Here is a 20,010-nt window from a genome sequence, read left to right on the forward strand (position 1 = left end):
GTGGTGGATGGAGGTAATTATAGCTGCTGCCGCCGCCGCTGCTAACGCTTACATAGAGGCAGAAGGGGAGCCCAGAGGGGAGAGCCCGAGGTGAGGGAGAGGGGGGGCGCACCCCCTCCCCATTGACGTGCTACCAAACTCTCATGCTGCAACCCCTCTTCCCCCCCCCCCAAAACGACCATGAGCGGGCCCCAGGGGGGCAGGGGCTGCTTCCCCTATTGTTACGCCAGTGGCTACTATGACTGGTGATACTAGCCAGCCTATGGTGGGATCTATCTGATGATTGAATCTGCTGCCCCATCGCCCAATGTATGGGCGCCTTAGAATATATCAGGCCTGGATTTTCCTCACAGGGGCCTATAGGCACAGATGTCCTGGCACCTTACACTTCACCCTCCATGAATCTACAGACCCTCACCGAACTGCATCGCAAATGTGCTGTCCCAGCTGTCACTCCTCCATTACTTCCCTTGCCCGTCATAGGCAGCTGCAGGTGCCCCCAAGTATTAGGTAGCTAGAAGAACCTCAATATTAAGTAGCTAGAGGTGCCCCCTGACTGAAGGGAGATCTCATCAGTGGAATGCCGAGAGCTGGGTGAGTAACCTCTCATTTACACTCTCATCAGAACTCTGCATAGGGAAGGAGGGAGGGAGGCGCTCAGGGAGGAGAGTGAGCTGCCTTTCCATTAACAGCGTGTTTCGTCTGCTTTCCATTCACAAAAGCGCTGCATTTACCATTTTGGGGGCGATTTTGCTATAATGGAAGGTATAGGAAAAATGCAAAACGCTCACAATTTTTTTTTTCATCTAGCGATTGCGTTCCCGTTTTTAAGAATAAATACATTGTATTTATTATTTTCGGGGTCAAAGAGTTCACTTCCTGACTGATGTCAGAAAGTGAAAAAATAGAATCGCTCTGCAAAAGTGCCTACAAAAGCAATTTGCACAAAATCATAGCGCACAGTGGTGCGTCAGGAGGAGGGGAAAAAAGCGGTCAAAAAATCGCTGCCGTCAGCGATTTCAATTTTACATGTGAACAAAGCCTAAGTGAGGTTTGTAAACTGAGTGGGCAAGCATTTACTTACCTAGCGGTGCCCCCTCCATGTATATGGAACCCACCATCTTCTCTCCCTCGGACCAAAAAGCCCTCTTAGTAAAATGCTATGCAAAACAGAAATTTACCGTCTTAAAACAGAAGGTATTTGCGATTATTCAGAGTGGAGTGAGCATATGAGGTGTCCCGCTAATACCTCTGGTGGCATTTGGAAAATGGGTTGAATTTTGACCCCAGCAGGCAGAAGGCAATTCTAGGCAATTGCCTAGGGCCTGGAGAGAGTCTAGGGGCACGGTGGATGCTAGCCCCCACCAAATCTTACTAAAAAAGGTTGCGACCATCAGCGCTGGGCAAAAAGTGCTGTCTTGCCTAGGTCCCTACTTCATCTTAATCCTTTTTTGCCCGCAGGAGGACACAGAAATGCAGTGGCTGGCTAGCCAATCATGGACCCGACATGTAGTGTCCAGGATGAAAAGAGATGAAGGGAAACGACTCACTCAAGCACCGTGTTTGCACAAACGATCATGTAGGCAGCTGTCCTTTCACTTGAATGGACATTGTTTAATCGATAAAGGCTGTGGCAGATATTTAACGCCGTTCAGACATCCATGTGAATGTCCCTAAAGCTGCTTAAGTTCAAGAGAAGTTGAAGCCCCCCCAAAAAACCAACCCCCCCCCCACAAAAAAAAAACAGATACTTACCTAAGGAGAGGGAAGGCTCTAAGTTCTAGAGAGCCTTCCTGTTCTTCTCCTCATTCCCCCGCAGGCTTAATCTCCCACCGCGGGAGGCTTCTGCGGTCTTTGACGGGCAAGTGGGCTCTTGCGCGCGCGCAGTATGGAGCGGCCCATCTTCTGGAGCCCGGGTGCTTCCGAAGACTTCTGAAGCCCACCCACAGCGGAAGAGAGCAGTCTCCGACCCATGGGTTGGAGTATATGAAAAGAGAACAGTATGGCTGGGCACATCCAAAAATAAAACGCCAATTTATTGAAAAAACTTTCAAAACATACAAATCCACGACAGAGGCCACAATGAGAGAGAGGGCGCAGAAGCCAGACAGAGGCCGACAGCTGTTTTGCACCCTTAGCTAGGATGTTTCATCAGGACCATCGGTTGGAGACTGCTAACCAGGGAGCCTGTACAGGAACAACAGGACGAGGAGAGGAACAGGAAGGCTTAATAGGACCCAGAGCCTTCCCTCTCCTTAGATGAGTATCTGTTGTTTCTTGTTTTTTGTGGCTTCAGACTCCCTTTCAGCTACTGCTGCACCACATGTACAAGCGACTAGAAATGACATCTGTTCTCCTATGTACACAGGCCAGTGCACTCGCTGCAAGTGGATGAGGAAATACATGCACACAAGCAGCACATTAACCAGTTTCTATAGGGCTCTTCAATAGCTTTCTGAATATAACCCAGCTATTTCCTTGTGTCAGGTCGAAAGTGAATGTGCCATGTGCAGGCACAGAAAGACATTACCAAGCTGTACAAAGGTCACCTCTCCTGAGGCTGTTCTCTCCAGGGCTCCCCACTGCATTGAGGTGGAAATGAGCTCCCATTGGCTCCATACAGCTGAGAACTACATCTAAATGTTAATGGAGCCCTGTGGGGCTTTGTCATAATATAGGGGCAGAGAAATAATGACTATCCAGACAAGATTGATTCCTGTTCAGGAAAATGAATAGGTGGGAGTGATTATTGAAAATGGAGAAGGATATTTCAGTTTATTTATCTTTCTATTCTTTTCTTTTTAAATAACTGTGTCACATAATTAAAAGAACCCTGTTGGTTATTCTGTAGCGATTACTAATATTGCAGCTAAGCCTCCAATTCCTTTTTGCACATGCGATAGTAAATTTGCAATTAGCGTTAGGTTCTGTATTGCGCACGTGAGTGCTTCTGAAGCCGTATTTCAGCGTGCGCAGTACAGACTTGCTAGTCTTTGCAGAGATGGATTAAGGTGAAATGGGGTCCTAAGCAAGCAATAACTTTGAGCCCACCTTTGATGACCACCTGGCTTTTTGGGCGAGATTTGTTGGGCACAAGCATAAACCAGGCCCCTAGACTAAGTTGCCTTGTGGATAATCTAAGCTGACTTGTGGACAGGCCTGGATTTACCTCACAGGAGCCTATAGGCACAGATGTCCTAGCACAGCACTTAGCAAACTACGGCCCGCGTGCCTGACCTGGGCCGCGTACGCTGCTCTCTAGCCCTCGGACAGGCGGCTGGATTCCCCTTCTTTCCCCCTCCCTCCGTAAAAAGTTGCGAGTGAGCAGCGGGGAATTTGAAACTCACCTCGCACACCAATGTCCCACGTTGCGTCTCCATGGCAACAGGGCATCACATGGCGTGACCTCAGGACGCGTCAGCGTGGAATATGCTGGCATGTCCTGACATCACATCATGTGACACCCTGTTGCCATGGAGATGCAACGTGGGACATCAGTGAGTGAGGTGAGCTTCAAAATCCCCCACTGCCCGCTCGCAACTTTTCACGGAGGGAGGGGGGTTGGAATTTCAGGCATGCGGCCCAGTCATTGTAAAGTTTGCCCAGGCCTGTCCTAGCACCTTAGACTTCACTCTCCATGATCCTACATCAGGACTCTGCAGAGGGAAGGAGGGAGGGAGGCACCCGGGGAAGGGAGTGAGCTGCCTTACCATCATTAGACGCCTGTAGTCACGTGCCTACAGTGCCTTATGATCAATCCAGCCCTGCTTGTAGATGATCCAGCTCTGAGTCTTCGGAAGTACTCAGTAGGAGTACTACTGAAGCCCGCACAAGGTGTCCCAAAGGCACATTTGACCTGCAGGTCAAATAACTACAATGGGGGGACGTCGGTGGAATGGAGGAACAGAGGGTGGAGTGTAAAGGCTCCATGGGATTCAGAAAAGGATTAAGGTGGAAGGGGGCCCAAGGCAAGGTACTAGCCTTCGTTTCCCCCATAGTCTTTTTGGTAAGCTGAGGTGTGAGACCGGAGAAGATTGCACCTGGGCCCCTTGGTGCTCAGTAGGCCCCAGGCAGTTGCCTTCTGGATTGATCCTGCTTTGATGGGATTGAGCGCTTCCCTCCACATAGGTGAGTATCTAACACTTTTTAAAAGTTAACCGAAATGAGACACTTACCTAAAGAGACGAAAGCCTCAGGATCCTATTGAGGCTTCCCTCCCTACTCTGATGTCCCCTGTCGCTGAGCATGCCCCCCCCCCCCCCCCCCTGAAGATTAGCAACAAGGCATTATTAGCCACAAACCCGGGACAGGTAAGTCACTACACTGCCAAAAACTCTGGCAATAACGTTGGGGGGAAACCTGGGCATGGCAGCATTGACTCAGGAGCCCGTGGGGTTGGTGGGAGAATTTGGCAACAAAAAAGAGGCCTCTAATGCCGCTTTGGGAGATGACTGTCAGGGGGGCACCCAGGTTAATTTTGCCTGGGGGTCCCATTGTACCTAGAACCTGCCCCGTGACTAGGGATGTGGTGAAATTTTAATACTGTGTCTGTCCACAAAACCTGTCCAACCTACATTTACGATCTTACTCAGAGATACACACCTAGCCGCTCACTCCGCTCTTCCAATGAACTTCGCCTAACCGCCTCCCGCATCACCCAGTCCCATGCACGCCTCCAGGACTTCTCGAGAGCTGCTCCAACACTATGGAACTCCCTACCTCCACCCATTAGGACAGACCCCTCCTTCAACATCTTCAAGAAAGCCCTCAAAACTCACCTTTTCACTCTGACCTACTACCTCTCACAAGTGCTCTAAACCCACAGCTGAACTCTGGTCTCCTACCTCTCATGTCCCTACCTCTCCCTTTAGATTGTAAGCCTTTGGGCAGGGTCCTCCTCCTTTTGTGTCCAACCTGATCATGCACCTCCATTACTGTGAACCCAAAGGACCATCTAGGCTAGGCATCTGAGTGAACCTAACTAGCCTAATCTCTATGCTCCCCTCCAGTGACTGACTAAGCATTACCTTGTACTCATACTGTGCTGCATGATCTGGTCTTTCTTGTATTCAGGTATTGTCATTTTGCTGTATGTCACCCCTAAATATTGTATGTATCCCTATTTATTGTCCAGCGCTGCGTAATATGTTGGCGCTTTATAAATACAATAAATAAAATAAAATAAATAAATAGGGGTTTAGTGAGTCTTACCAGGGGTGTGATTAGAGGTGTGTCCTAAAGAGAAACTCCAGTGAAAATAATGTAATAAAAAAGTGCTTCATTTTTACAGTAATTATGTATAAATGATTTAGTCAGTGTTTGCCCGTTGTAAAATCTTTCCTCTCCCTGATTTACATTCTGACATTTATCACATGGTGACATTTTTACTGCTGGCAGGTGATGTCACTGGAAAGAGATGCAGCTTGTTTTTTGGCAGTTGGAAACAGCTGTAATTTCCCACAATGGAACAAGGCTCCCACAGTGTGATGTCAGGACCATGGTCCTGACATCACACCGTGGGAGGGGTTTCACCACAATATCAGCCATACAGAGCCCCCTGATGATCCGGTTGAGAAAAGGAAAAGATTTCTCATGGGAAAGGGGGTATCAGCTACTGATTGGGATGAAGTTCAATTCTTGGTTACGGTTTCTCTTTAAAGCTAAGCTTCTTACCACAAAAAGTTGGGAGGTATGCAGTTGTCCAACAAAGGAGGGACAAGATCTCTGGTTTCTTTGGGAAATTGCTCCATGGTTGCTACAGTATTTTCCGTACTGGTTGTGAAAAATCAGGCCCTTTCTACAGAGATACCTGCTGTACAGACTCTTCTAATACATTCCAATGAATCCTCTTCCATGCCAGCTCAGCATAGGAACCCCAGTCTGCACCCCTGTTGTCTCTGGCGGTCTGAGGGGAGGGGCTTCCTCACATTTACTAGTGAATAGAGGTAGCCAGTGGGGCAGGTAATACCAGCACATGTGCACTCTGTGTATTGTTTGTAAGCCTGGGAGCCTCTGATTATTCAGTTCAGCACATAATAAGATGATCTTACAGTTGAAAAACAGGATTCTTTTCTTTAGTTTGACTGCTATTTCAGTATGAAAAGATGATCTCATTGTTTAGGTAAAGTCATGTGATAGGGGATAGTGAGGACACGAGTCCACGTCTAGGCACAGATCCAAAACTACCGGAAAACAGCTTAAAGGGACCCGAGCAACTTTATATGAAAATATAAAAAATGAACCTCCCCATAAAGCAGGTTCGTGATAGAGTGTGCTGTTGTGGGGGGCGGAGTTGATCACCCATCTTCCCCAGGCAGAGACTGCAGCTGCAGCATTTTGAAGCTCCTGGTGGAGCACCCTACTGCAGTGATAGGCAAACTTGACTTTCCAGCTTCTAAGGAACTTCAAGTCCCACAATGCATTTCCCTTTATGAATCATGACTGTGGCTGTCAGACTCCTGCAATGCATTGTGGGACTTGTAGTTCTTTAACAGCTGGAGAGCCAAGTTTGCCTATCACTGCCCTATCACAAACCCCTGTAATGCCAGACAACTGTTGTTGCTCAAAAGGAGATAGATATGGCAGCCAGCTTGTGCTTCTCCCTTCAGGTGTCCTTTAAGAATGTTGGAAGTGGCTGCAGATAGTGCTGTTGCTAATATACCTGCTCAGAATAGTGGCACTAACTGCAGAGGAACCTCCAACCATCTTTACTGCTGGGAGCTTGCCATCAATCACTGGTCTGGGGAGTTTTCAGTTGTATTTGGAGGTAGCCAACTGGCAGTTCCTCTCTAGACATTGCTGGTATTTTCTTGTGCTGGCTTTTACCAAAGATAATACACACTAACCAGCCGTCAGCTTATCTGGAACCTAACTCCAGGATTTAGCTTTGGATAGGGTAGAGGAGGAGACATATTGCAAGATTAGGGGGAGGGGAGGAAATTAAGAAATCTTGTACCTGCATGTAGACAGCGGCAGAGGTTGCTATCTCACGGAGAGACTGCTGCGCTCCACATCACTCCAATACTTTCTTCTTCCGGCTTTGAAGGAGGAAGTATTTGAGAGCTGGAATGCAACATGGAGCGCAGTGGCTAGAGGCGGCACCTGAGGAAGGGCTCTGCCCGAAACTAGTTGTGCATTTTCCTGACTTACTTCATTACAGCAAAGCTGTTACATCAGTTGTGTGCTGTCTCTTTATTGAAATTGCTAGAGGCAGCAACAAAAATGAGTTAAACCTCCCTACCATTCTCTATATACAGGTTCTGATTGGAAGAATCTGGAACAAGGTTCCGAAGTCAAACGCGTCAATACTAGCTGACTGTGTCCCTAGTCTCCCTGACTTCCTGTTATCTGGACCTCTGTCTAGCCCAAAGGGCAGCACAGTGTCGTAGTGGTTAGCGCTCTTGCCTTGCAGCGCTGGGTCCCTGGTTTGAATCTCAGCCAGGTCAACATCTGCAAGGAGTTTGTATGGTCTCCCCATGTCTGTGTGGGTTTCCTCCAGGCACTCCGGTTTCCTCCCATATCAAAAAAAAACCATACAGATAAGTTAATTGGCTTCCCCCTAAAATTGGGTCTAGACTATGATACTTGCACTACATGATACATACATAGACATAGGACTCTGGTAGGGACTAGATTGTAAGCCCCTCTAAAGGACAGTTAAGTGACAAGACAATATACTCTGCACAGCCCCGTGTAATTTTTTCGGCGCTATATAAATACTTAAAATAAATAATGATCACCCTCACTATCCCTTTCCATCTCAGTAATCCTTTAGCATAAAAATAAGAAGTTTGAAAAGTTTTCAAGTACCCTAATTTTACAATTTGCATGGTAGTCATGATTTGCTGCTTTAGTTTTCTTCTCCCACGTTCTAGAGATGTCCAGTGAAATGCTAATACAGTAGAGTCCCGGTTATATGGAACGCAACTAACCAGCAGTTTTAATCAAACAGCACAAATTGCTGGCAGCACTCTCAGTGGTGAAGACTAACTTCTTAGGCCGTGTGTGGGCTCTGCGGTGCTTACAGACTGGGTTACATGGCTCCGCCAAGGTTAATATACTTTCAATTACTGTATATTAACACTTAAAGCTAATGTTACCCCTCCTAAAAAAAAAAAGTCAGATACTCACCTAAGGAGAGGGAAAGCTCTGAGTCCTAATGAGCCTTCCCTCTCCTCTCCCGGTGCCCTCAGGATCCTCCATTCAAATCCCCCGCCGCGTGGACTTTGGAAGTCTTCGGGAGCCAAGTCCTCCCGAAGACAGGCGGCTCCATACTGCGCACGCGCGAGTGCATCATAGAGGGCGCTCGCGCATGCGTAGTATGGAGCGGCCTGTCTTCGGGAGCCTGAGATCTCCCGCAGACTTCCGAAACCTCCCTTCGGCGGCGGAAGTGGCAGTATTTGACCGAACTGGTCGAATGCTGCTACGGGGGATCCTGAGCGGGACCGGGCACCGGGAGAGGAGAGGGAAGTCTCATTAGGACCGAGCCTTCCCTCTGCTTAGGTGAGTATCTGACTTTTTTATTTCTAAATCGGTTCCCATTAGCTTTAATACAGAGTTTATGGTATGTACTGTATGTAGAGTGGGGTATAGTCAGGGCCGGTTAAAGTAACAATTGGGCCCCTAGGGCAAAATTAGCCTGGGGGGCCCCCAACAGACACCCCCCGACCAAAAAGCGTCATTAGAGGCCCTTTGTTGCAGCCAAATTTCCCTCCTGGGCCCCTGAAATGGCTGCTGACCCTCCCCCAATCACCTCCCAACTTAACAGACTCTGCAGAGTCCCTGGGGAGCAACAGTTAAGATGGGGAGGGACAACTTGGGGGCCCCTACAGGCTCTGGGGCCCTGGGGCAATTGCCCATTTTTTCCTATGGTAGCTCCGGCCCTGGGTATAGTTCTGTATTAGCTAGGCTTATGTTTAACATTGAGCTCAAGCAACCAGAAAGCACACTTATCTGGCACCAGCTGATCCCCATCAGTGCTGTATAACAGAGACTCTACTGTAATCTCTAGTTTTTTATTTGTCCAATTCCAACCTGCACAAATTAACATAAAATATGCATCATCTCAAAATTTTTAGCATTTCATTGACCATTTTCTATACCTTCTGGAAGGGAAGCAGAGGCTGAGTGGTTGCTCTCCACTCCTTCACCTAAGAAGGCAGGAGAGGGCATGGCCAAGCTGTCATTCAACCTCCTCCTATTGGTGTCAGTGGAACCCGAGTTGAGAGGGATATGGAGGGGGACATGTTTATTTCCTTTTAAACAATGCACATTGCCTGGCTGTCCTGCTGATCCTCTGCCTCTAATACTATTAGCCGTACACTCTGAACAAGCATGCAGCAGATCAGATGTCTATGACAAATATAATAAGATTAGCTGAATGCTTGACCAGAAAGATCTGCAGGACTGCCAGGCAACTGGCATTGTGAAAAAAAATATGGCAACCTCCATAGGTCTCACACCTCGGGTTCCTTTTAAGTATGTGGGGACTAGAAACGGCTCAAACCTCCGATTTCAGGTTCGCGAACCTCGAACGCGAACTTCCGCAAAAGTACTGTTCGCGTGAACTTTCGCGAACCGCAATAGACTTCAATGGGGAGGCAAACTTTGAAAACTAGAAACATTTATGCTGGCCACAAAAGTGATGGAAAAGATGTTTCAAGGGGTCTAACACCTGGAGGGGGGCATGGCGGAGTGGGATACATGCCAAAAGTCCCGGGGAAAAATCCGGATTTGACGCACAGCAGCGTTTTAAGGGCAGAAATCACATTGAATGCTAAATTGGAGACCTAAAGTACTTTAAAACATCTTGCATGTGTATACATCAATCAGGGAGTGTAATTAGTGTACTACTTCACACTGACAGACTTAATTCACTGTGTAACGCACCGCAAACAGCTGTTTGTGTAGTGACGGCCGTGCTGGACTGGTGCGCACCATGGCAGGTGATATCGGTTTTCAAGCCCATATGGTCGGGCTGAGATAGCTGAATGACAGAACAACAGTGACTGTCCAGCTGATCTAATTTGGTCTGTCCACAATGAAGCAACAACCTTATTATCTATCTTCTTGGGTCAGGTGTGCCCCCCAACCCCAACACACTCATTTAGCCAGTCATTGCTTCATTGTGATACGCAAGCCCCTTCACCGTGGGAAAGTAACGATCACGAAGGGGAATTGACACATGTACATGCCTTTTGTTTTGTTGTTGCAGCCGCAGTGCAGTCAGAAAAATTAGGCAGGCATGTACACACACCAGTAAAATTACTGCAGCGGCCTTAAAAATTCAGGAATCCACCTGGAGTCCTAGACCCTGTTGGGGGTGGCGGAGAAGGCATTTAAGCGGCCTGCAGGCAGAGATGCTTTGTGGGGACCGACTTAGTCTTGGGGCAGGCAGTCACACGGCTTGCAGGCAGAGATGCTGTGTGTGGGGACTGACAGTCTTCGGGCAGGCCTGACCGTGCTTTGCAGACAAGGCATCCGTGGTCAGATGTACCCTTAACCCAACGCTGTGTGCCAGAGATGTCACCACTTGCCTTTCAACATCACGGCACAGTTTGGATATCGCCTTTTTTGAGAAATAATTGCGGCCTGGTATCTTCCACTGCGGTGTGTGGCTTTGCTTTTGTGTGCTGCTTTTCCTCAGGTGGTCATCCCATTGCAGTTTGTGCTTTGTAATCATGTGCCTTCGTAAGGTAGTTGTCCCTACGCGGGTCTTGGTCTTTCCACGGCTCAATTTTTGGTGGCAGAGACACACAAAAAAATGTCCACACCGCTGAGCCCTGGGATGATGGCTGCTGACTGAGTGTTAAGTGGGGTGCCAGAATCAGAGCAGGAGGAGGAAGATATGTCACACTTCTGTGCGGAAGTTGAGGAAGATGAGGTGTTCTGTGTTAAATAGTCAACTACATCCTTACAATATTGGGGGTTGATGGCACGTGCCTTTTTCTGAACACTGTACTTTGGTCGAGGGCCGCACGAAATCATGACAGCGCAACCTCGAACAGACCTGCCAAGTGGCCTGCCTCTGGCTCTTCCTCTTGTTTTGTGTGGGACACACACACACACAATAAAAAATAGATCACAAGAACAACATTAGCTCTCAAAAGAGCTGTTGAGGGGTGCTTTTTAGCAATAAGTATCAGCAAGGAGCAAGCTAACAAGCCTAACAAGAGCCTAACTAAGCTTTCCCTATGTCCACAGCAGGTTCCTCTCCCTTCTCTAATTACTGCAGCCACACGAGTGAGTGAAATGTCCGACGCTGCCTGCCTTTTATAAGGGGGGGGGGGTGTCCAGGAGGGAGTGCAGCCTGATTGGCTACAATGTGTCTTGCTGACTGTAATGTAGAGGGTCAAAGTTGAGCCTAATGATGTAGTATAGGGGGCGGGTCAGACTCTGCGAACCAGCAAAGTTCACACCAATCGGTTCGCCGGTGAACTGTACGGGCCATCTCTAGTGGGGACGGGAATTCTTGCTGGCTCCTACAGCATCAAAGGGAGTCCCCCAGTCTGTAGAGGAAGTCAGTGCACCATTTCAGTCATGTGACTGCACTGCAAATTGTGAAATGAATGCATTTGTACATGTTTTGATATTCTTCTGGTGTAGTATTACTGAGGGAGATCATTCATATATAAAAACTAGCTTTTCTACATATTCTTGTTTATCCAGATATTAGTATTATATTCTGTTTATGGCTCATATATACTATATATGTTTGAATATTATCTTATTTGCTTTAAAATCGAAAAAAAGATAATATATTAAAAAATACAACTAGCTTTTCTGGGGACATACACTGAAGAGCAGCAGCAGGGCTGGATTTTTGGAGAGGCCACAAAGGCCCGGGCCTTGGCGGGTGTAGTCAGGGCCGCCATCAGAAATTTTGGGGCCCCTCACACAACATCAAGCCTGGTCCCCCGTACAGACTGCTGTGCACGCCCAGTACAGTGCCCCAGTATAGTGCCCCAGTGTAGCCAGTGCTGTGCCCCAGTATAGCCAGTACAGTGCCCAGTATAGCTAGTATAGTGCCCAGTATAGTTAGTGTAGTGCCCCAGTATAGCCAGTACAGTGCCCCAGTATAGTTAGTATAGTGCCCCAGTATAGTGCCCCAGTATAGTTAGTATAGTGCCCCAGTATAGTTCCCCAGTATAGTGCCCCAGTATAATGCCCCAGTATAGCCAGTATAGTGCCCCACTATAGCCCCCCAGTATAGTGCCCCAGTATAGCTAGTATAGTGCCCAGTATAGTTAGTGTAGTGCCCCAGTATAGCCAGTACAGTGCCCCAGTATAGTTAGTATAGTGCCCCAGTATAGTTAGTATAGTGCCCCAGTATAGTTAGTATAGTGCCCCAGTATAGCCAGTATAGTGCCCCAGTATAGTTAGTATAGTGCCCCAGTATAGTTCCCCAGTATAGTGCCCCAGTATAGCCAGTATAATGCCCCAGTATAGCCAGTATAGTGCCCCAGTATAGCTAGTATAGTGCCCCAGTATAGCCAGTATAGTGCCCCAGTATAGTTAGTATAGTAGCCAGTATAGTGCCCCAGTATAGTTAGTATAGTGCCCCAATATAGTTAGTATAGTGCCCCAGTATAGCTAGTATAGTTGCCCCCAGTATAGTGCCCCAGTACCTGCCTGCGCGCTCACAAGCCTTAGTTCCAAAGTATCTACATCCTGAGTGTAAAGGTAGCAATACATCTAGCGATTTTGCTTCAATCAGCAACTTTATTGGGCGATCAATTTCAGCATGTTTGATCGAAAATCGATAGACTAGTGCCCCACACACTACTACTAATTATTCTGACCGATGTTTTGCCTCCATGATCTAAACGCAAAAATTGATCCAGTGTTGACTGATTGATATGTGAACAGCAGACGATTCCTGTGCGATCAACCGTTATCTTCCATCCTGCTTAATTGACACAGTTGGTCGATTCAACATATCGGCTACTTTTCATTAATCAGGCATACTGAAACACAGTTGACTCTCTCTTAATTCGATAAAATGATTAAATCAAATGGTCGATCTTACAGCCAAAAAGCTAGATCTATGGCCACCGCTGTGATGACTATGTGGTCCCAGAGAGCGTGCGGGCAAACCTTTATATAATACAAAAATGTATTATGTCTAATTACCTGCCATCCAAAGTGCTCTGTTCCTCCGCGCATCTGTCAGCCATTGCTGCCTGTCTGCTATCAATACCCGATGACGGCAGGACAACGAAACCGGTCGGGTTGAGCTCAGGCAAGATCCTGAGAGGTCGCATTGATTAAGTGTGTGAGTACCACTGCGAAAGGGAAACGATTGCAGCCAGTGGGTCCTAAAGGAATTGGGACCCACAGAAGTGAGTTCAATTTTGCCTTATAGTCACATTTTACTTATTAAAGTTGAAACTTATTCCACACTTTTCGGGAGTTCATGTTTATGTCTTTTATCTCCATACATGCTTGGATGAGAGTCGTATAGTGGCTAGAGTGAGGAGGAGGGATCTCCCAGGATATGTGTAGATTCATTTTAAGATAGATGGTGGATTTCTAGCGCAACAGCATATATACTACTGGCTTGTTAAGACTATATCTGGGATTTGCCAAACACACAATTGGAGAACCTCACTCCCAAACAGTTCTCTGCTGCTTTATAAAGCCTGCAGGCTGCCTATAAGCCAATGAGAAGTGCACACATAATACACCTAGCTTGCAGTGATAATCAAGCAAAAGCTGAGCAAGTCAGCCAATTAGTAGGAGAGGGCTTCAGTTGCATATAGACAATGGCTATATGACCAGCAGGGGGCACCAGCGTGCAGGATATTCCCTCTCATCTGCCCCCCTCCTAACTAAACTGCATGGGATACTACAAAATAAACCATTGTTTTTAATTATTGTAGTATCCCATGCAGTTTAGTTAGGAGGGGGGCAGATGAGAGGGAATATCCTGCACGCTGGTGCCCCCTGCTGGTCATATAGCCATTGTCTATATGCAACTGAAGCCCTCTCCTACTAATTGGCTGACTTGCTCAGCTTTTGCTTGATTATCACTGCAAGCTAGGTGTATTATGTGTGCACTTCTCATTGGCTTATAGGCAGCCTGCAGGCTTTATAAAGCAGCAGAGAACTGTTTGGGAGTGAGGTTCTCCAATTGTGTGTTTGGTAAGTTTTAGAGCAGTAGGAGACAGGCCTTGGATGTGGCAGCTCCAAGGTCTTGGCTGCGCTCACATATGGTGTCAGATGCTGGTTCTGGGGCCCCGGGCAGTGAGAGTTCCCGGGGCCCCAGGCTGGCTCATGCACCATTGTTTTTAATTATATCTGGGATTTGGTCTATCTGCGTGCAGCTGGTCAGTTCCATCACCACTGGAGGTCACCTGGGCTCGTGTCTTCTTCGTTTACCTAATTTTCTAATTGCCTCAATCATTCTCTGGAATTTTCAATTTGTTAATATAAAATAAGGAAGGCTTATAAAGTGAGTGTTAAGGGCCTGAGCTCACTGCTGCCTTTTTAAAAAACGCATAAAAAGCATTTTTCAAGCTTCTCTTGAAACGCGTTTAATGTGTTTTATCACGTTTAAGTACCATGAAAACACGTCAAAATGGAGGTTGGCCTAGCCTACGGAGTATGCCTGTAGCTTTGAGTCTGACAGAAGAAAAGCACTATACAAATGCTTGCATTTTTTCATTTTTATTTTTACCATACCTTACCTTGGGTAGCTTTGCCTGGAGTCGGGTTTCAGACATTTAAGAAATGAAAATTGTTTTAAATGGTGGTTTCAAATGATCAATTTTATGCAATGTGGTCAAAATTTTTTTGCTCATCTAGTTTAGGGGTCCAAGCAGGAAACCTTTTAGGGAACAGTTCTCCAATCACAGCACCCTCTACAGCACAAAGCGCTGCGGCAGGCTGAATAATGTGGGCATAGTTTATTTACAGCAGTTTGAGAGGGCGATGTCCATTCAATCACGTTAGCGGAATTTCCATATGTTTCCTGCTGGGTCCCTTAAAGGACAACTGAACTGAGACGGCTATGGAGGCTGCCATAATGATTTCCTTTTATACAATACCTGGCAGCTCTGCTGATCTATTTGCTTGCAGTAGAGTTATAATCACAACCCTGAAATAAGCATGCAGCTAATCTTGTCAGATCTGACAATAATGTCAGAAACACCTGATATGATGTATGCTTGTTCAGGGTCTATGGCTAAAAGTATTAGAGACAGAGCATCAGCAGGATAGCCAAGTACCTGGTATTGCTTAAAAGGAAATAAATATGGCAGCCTCCACAGCTCTCGTTACAGTTGTCCTTTAAACTAGACTAACACCAATGTTTTCCACATGTAATTTTGCCTTAAAACAGAAGGTATTTGCGATAATTCAGCTGCAAGTGAGGCTTCCCACAATGCATCACTCCCAAATATGCTAATCATCTCTTTAAGGTCCTGAAAATAAGGCTGTACAACCAGAATCGAAACGCTGGTGTATAGTGAGCCTATAGCTTATCATTTTTTTTGTCCTCGTCAGTCCATGGTATGGTTTGATACATCTCTATGGTATAGGACTTGGACCAGTTCTGAGGAATATTCCGACAGCTCATGATGACCCAGAATACCTTCTGCTAAGAATGCATTACATTTAGCATTGCTTTTTAATAGAAGGCTTTTTTTTTTTTTTTTTAGCCCTTTATATATTATTTTTCCCCTAGTGCAACGATGGCTAACCTTGGCACTCCAGATGTGGTGGAACTACAAGTCCCATGAGGCATTGCAATACTCTGACAGCTCTAAGCATAACTCAGGGAGGGAGAGGCATGATGGGATTTGTAGTTTTGTCACAGCTGGAGTGCCAAGGTTAGCCACCACTGCCCTAGTAGTTCTGGGTCACCGTGAGCTATTTGGGTATTCCGAAGTATTCCACCTCTCTCATTTGCAAAACAGTCAAATTTGAAACAATGACCAATGCAAAGTTTGTAAATTGACAGTTTGATGATATCACAGCTGTGATAGTTTTATCAAATCAGATGTGATTATACTGATTGCAAGTAAAACAAGTGGCCGGCGTTTTGTCATGAAGTGGCCACTAACGATACAATTTACCGAAAGATTGTTTACGAACGATTCTTCTTATCAACGATCAGAAATGATCGTTGGAACCACCAATGGACAAAAATCTGACCAATCCGATAAGACGGACATGATCGATCCGAAAATTGGATCGATATAAATCTAATCAGATTGGTTAGATTTTTTTTTTCAATTAGTTATCACTAACAACCATTCCCGATGGTTCATACGAAGACTCTTTCATAAAAATGATTGTTCAGCAAATTGTATCGTTAGTGGCCACCTTTCAGGTGCATACACATATACAATTTTTATTGGCCAATTTTGCCACTTTCATGTAGTAGGAGAGCTTACCTACACAATCTGCTCAACGTATTCAAAATCTGTTGCCCCTCATACTACATGGAGGTTGTAAAATCGATCAATAATTGGCCGATCAAAATTGGATGTGTGTACGCAAACCAAACCAAGACGAAATCAACAACTCACGAGATAACTTACTGTATTTGTAGAACTAATCCTAAATAGCGACAAAGGATGTTGGTGTGCCAATGCCAAAATCACTGTACCCAGTGACTATTTAGCAACAAAACGTGTCCAGGCTGGGGCCATTTTCTCATTGACTGGATTTGAATAAAGAGCTATATTTTACAGAGGTGGTGCCTGCCTGGATTGCTGCTAATCCTTAAAGAGTAACTGTCAGGCTGCAGAAGCTAATTTAAACCTCTATTCTCCTGTGTTAAACAGTTTAGAAGGAAGCTCAAAAGCCATTAGTGAAGATAAACATTTCAGTTACCTTTGATGTGTGCTTATCTTAAAGTCTGTTATAGACCCATAAAGACGCAAGCCGCAGCTAAACTGCAAAGCATTCTGGGGCCCTCCCCTCGGCTGCTAATGAGACGGTACAGGAGCTTCTAATCAGTCCAGCGCGCGAAGCACTGATAAATCTCTGGCAGACTACACTGCAGGAGTCAGCTATTGTTCCTAGCCACATGGCTCATTAATATTCACTGCACACCGTGTTGTTCAAGAACGAGCTTATCTGTGATCAGAAGCAGGCAGGACATGACGACACATTTGGCTTCACAAACATGGAGCCTGCCATGAGCTGTCAGGAGCATCTATCTCTGCATATACTATATACAAAATCTGTGAAATCCAAACGTGGACAGTGAAATGCATATGTAATGTAAGTACAGCCAATCTTTAGCTACTGATATATGTGTTTACCTAACAGCTCCTCTTTAATAGAACTTTTCTGGAGTTTCTGATAATTATTTTCATATTAAAGTGTACCCGAGGCGACATGATGAGATAAACGCGTATGTACAGTGCAGAACATGTTAATAACCAAGCAGTTTTTCTTTTTTTATTTTGCTGCCTGAAAGAGTTAATTTTCAGGCATGCAAGTGACAGCTTCTGTATTGTCTGGAATAGTAGTAAACCTCACTGATAAGCAAATTATAGCCATAAAGGTTTTCTTGGCAGAATATAAGTTCTGAAGGCAAAGGAGAGATAGAAAATGGTCAGTAGTTCATGCATTTTAACTCTGGGACACTTAATAGACTGCCATTGAGCAGAGACAACAATACATTTAATCTACTCTGTAAATGTTTAAATATAAAATAAAACCACGGGCTATCTAAAAAAAATAAAAATAAAGTTTTTTTAGGAGTAGGAGGATAAATACTATTGTTTATCTCATCAGTTTATTTTCACCTCAGGTTCACTTTTGGGTTCAAAAACCAGGTGTGAAGTTTGATGCAGATATAACATCCCACCGAGGGGACTGTTTACTCAGCTCCCACACAGAGTTATGATCACTTACTAAACTTATTCATTCTTATCCTGCTATGAGCAGTTTTCATACAGCTGCACAGATGTTTTATGGCTTCTAATTAGTTTTCAGGAGAGCTGCTGTTGCAGGTTGACTGCACCAACTACAGAGATAAAAGTGAAGTGAGAAGAATATGGAGGCTGCTATATTTCTTTCCTTTTAAGCAATACCAATTCCATGTCAGCGCTGCTGATCTATTTAACTGCAGTAGTGTCTGAATAATACCAGAAACAAGCATGCAGCTAATCTTGTTAAATCTAACAATAATGTCAAGAAACACCTGATCTTCTGCATGCTTGTTCAGGGGCTAGGGTTAAAAGTAATAGAGGCAAAGGATCAGCAGGACTGCGGATTGCTTAATAGGATATAAACACGGCAGCTTCCATATTGCTCTTGCTTTAGTTATCCTTTAGTGACCTTTAAAAAAAAATTGGTACTATAGAAACATGTATATCTCACCATGCCACTTCACCTTCGACACTTTCATATTACACTGCAGTATTGGTTCCCACCTGGGCCAGACTATGTATGACAGTATAATGTCCGCTGTAATCCGTCTGGAGCCCGGGGCAGATGCGTTACCCCCAGAGGCTATATGAAGGAAGGCATCCGCCTGCCCGGGATTATTGCAGACTGCACAGAAGTACAGTTCGCTTTATTTAACAGATCTGTTATAGCGTGACAAGTGTGAACTGCTCCTATTTATAATAGGAGCTGTTCCCTGTCAGTTTTGCACTGAGCGGAAAACGGACAAAAAAATGTCCATTCTCAGCTCAAATTGGAACACAGCCTTGGGCTGGTGCACACCACAAGAGCTTTTTAAATGCTAGTGACTTTAAAAGCTCTTGCTAATGCAATGCTATGGGGGATTTTTACAAAATTACATCACTCCAGTGTGCACACACACATAGGATACCATTAGCAACAGCTTTTAAAATCACAAAACTTTCAGAAAAGCTCTTCTGGTGTGCACCAGCCCTGACACAGCGTACAGAACAGTAGACTGTTATGAATTGTAACCCACAGATCCTCTTTATGTTGCCCCTTGGAGACAGAAAGAAATGGCCGCATGGTTCAGAGCTTCAAGTATGTGACCAGTTTTTTGTTTTAATCGTAAAGTCTGTGCAACATTTTTTTTTAAATGTCACAACACTGCATGACCTGTAATGCTCACAATATTTACATTAACTGCATACATAAAACCAGAGGAATAACTGAGAAGCCAAAAAGAAAAAGAAAAATGAAAATAAAATGGTATGGATTGAATGGAGTTCTGTCATCCACTCTGTAATCAGCAACCGGTGAAGAGAGAAGGATCGCACATACTTTCCACAGGCGAACGTTTGTAAAGTACAGAGCTACAGGAACGTGATTGGCGGAAACACAGGGTTGAATGGCAGATCGTAAAAATGAAATACAATGAAAAAAAACCCAAAACAATAAACAGTAAATAGCATTCTTATACACTCACACTTCTTAATGGACAAAACCGCAGAGAAAGCAGACCATTACAAAAAATGGATAACAGTAACAGTTCAAAAAGAACACACATCACTTGACATAATCTGTATGGCGGTGGTGGGTACAGGTTAGGGTATCAGGAATAGGAGCACATGTGATGACCGCTTGGCAGCGGCAGCCATTTTGTAATCTAAAGTGTGCTTAGGATGCAGCCCAACAATTAAAAGCCCAGTTCACAGTATAAGTTTTATTTACGCATCAGTTTGCCCAAAAATCACAGGAAAATAAAATTGGACCACCTACTGAGCATATCTGGATAGAGAGGCGTGGCCATTTCAGCCCTGTTCCCTCCAATGCACGGCAGCAGGTTGTAAACTATAGTGATGCCATCATTTGTCTAAGCAAAGAATCTATGAAGAGGACAGGGGGCGGGACTTCAGATGACAAGCTATGCCCTCTCTGACAATGAATTCAGTCCCCCGGAAGTCCCACTTCCTGTCATCTTTGGGTAGACTGGATATGACATCACTACTGTTTACAACTGGGGGTGTGGCCTGGAAGTGCACTAAGACCTCTGTATCCAGACACTCCAAGAACAGGGTATCATTTCTTTTTTTCTTTAAAACACTTTGGGGCTAGATAACTGTATTTATGCGTGTAAGTAATATT

This window comes from Hyperolius riggenbachi, chromosome 7 (genome assembly GCF_040937935.1).
Source record: "Hyperolius riggenbachi isolate aHypRig1 chromosome 7, aHypRig1.pri, whole genome shotgun sequence".
Classification (NCBI taxonomy): domain Eukaryota; kingdom Metazoa; phylum Chordata; class Amphibia; order Anura; family Hyperoliidae; genus Hyperolius; species Hyperolius riggenbachi.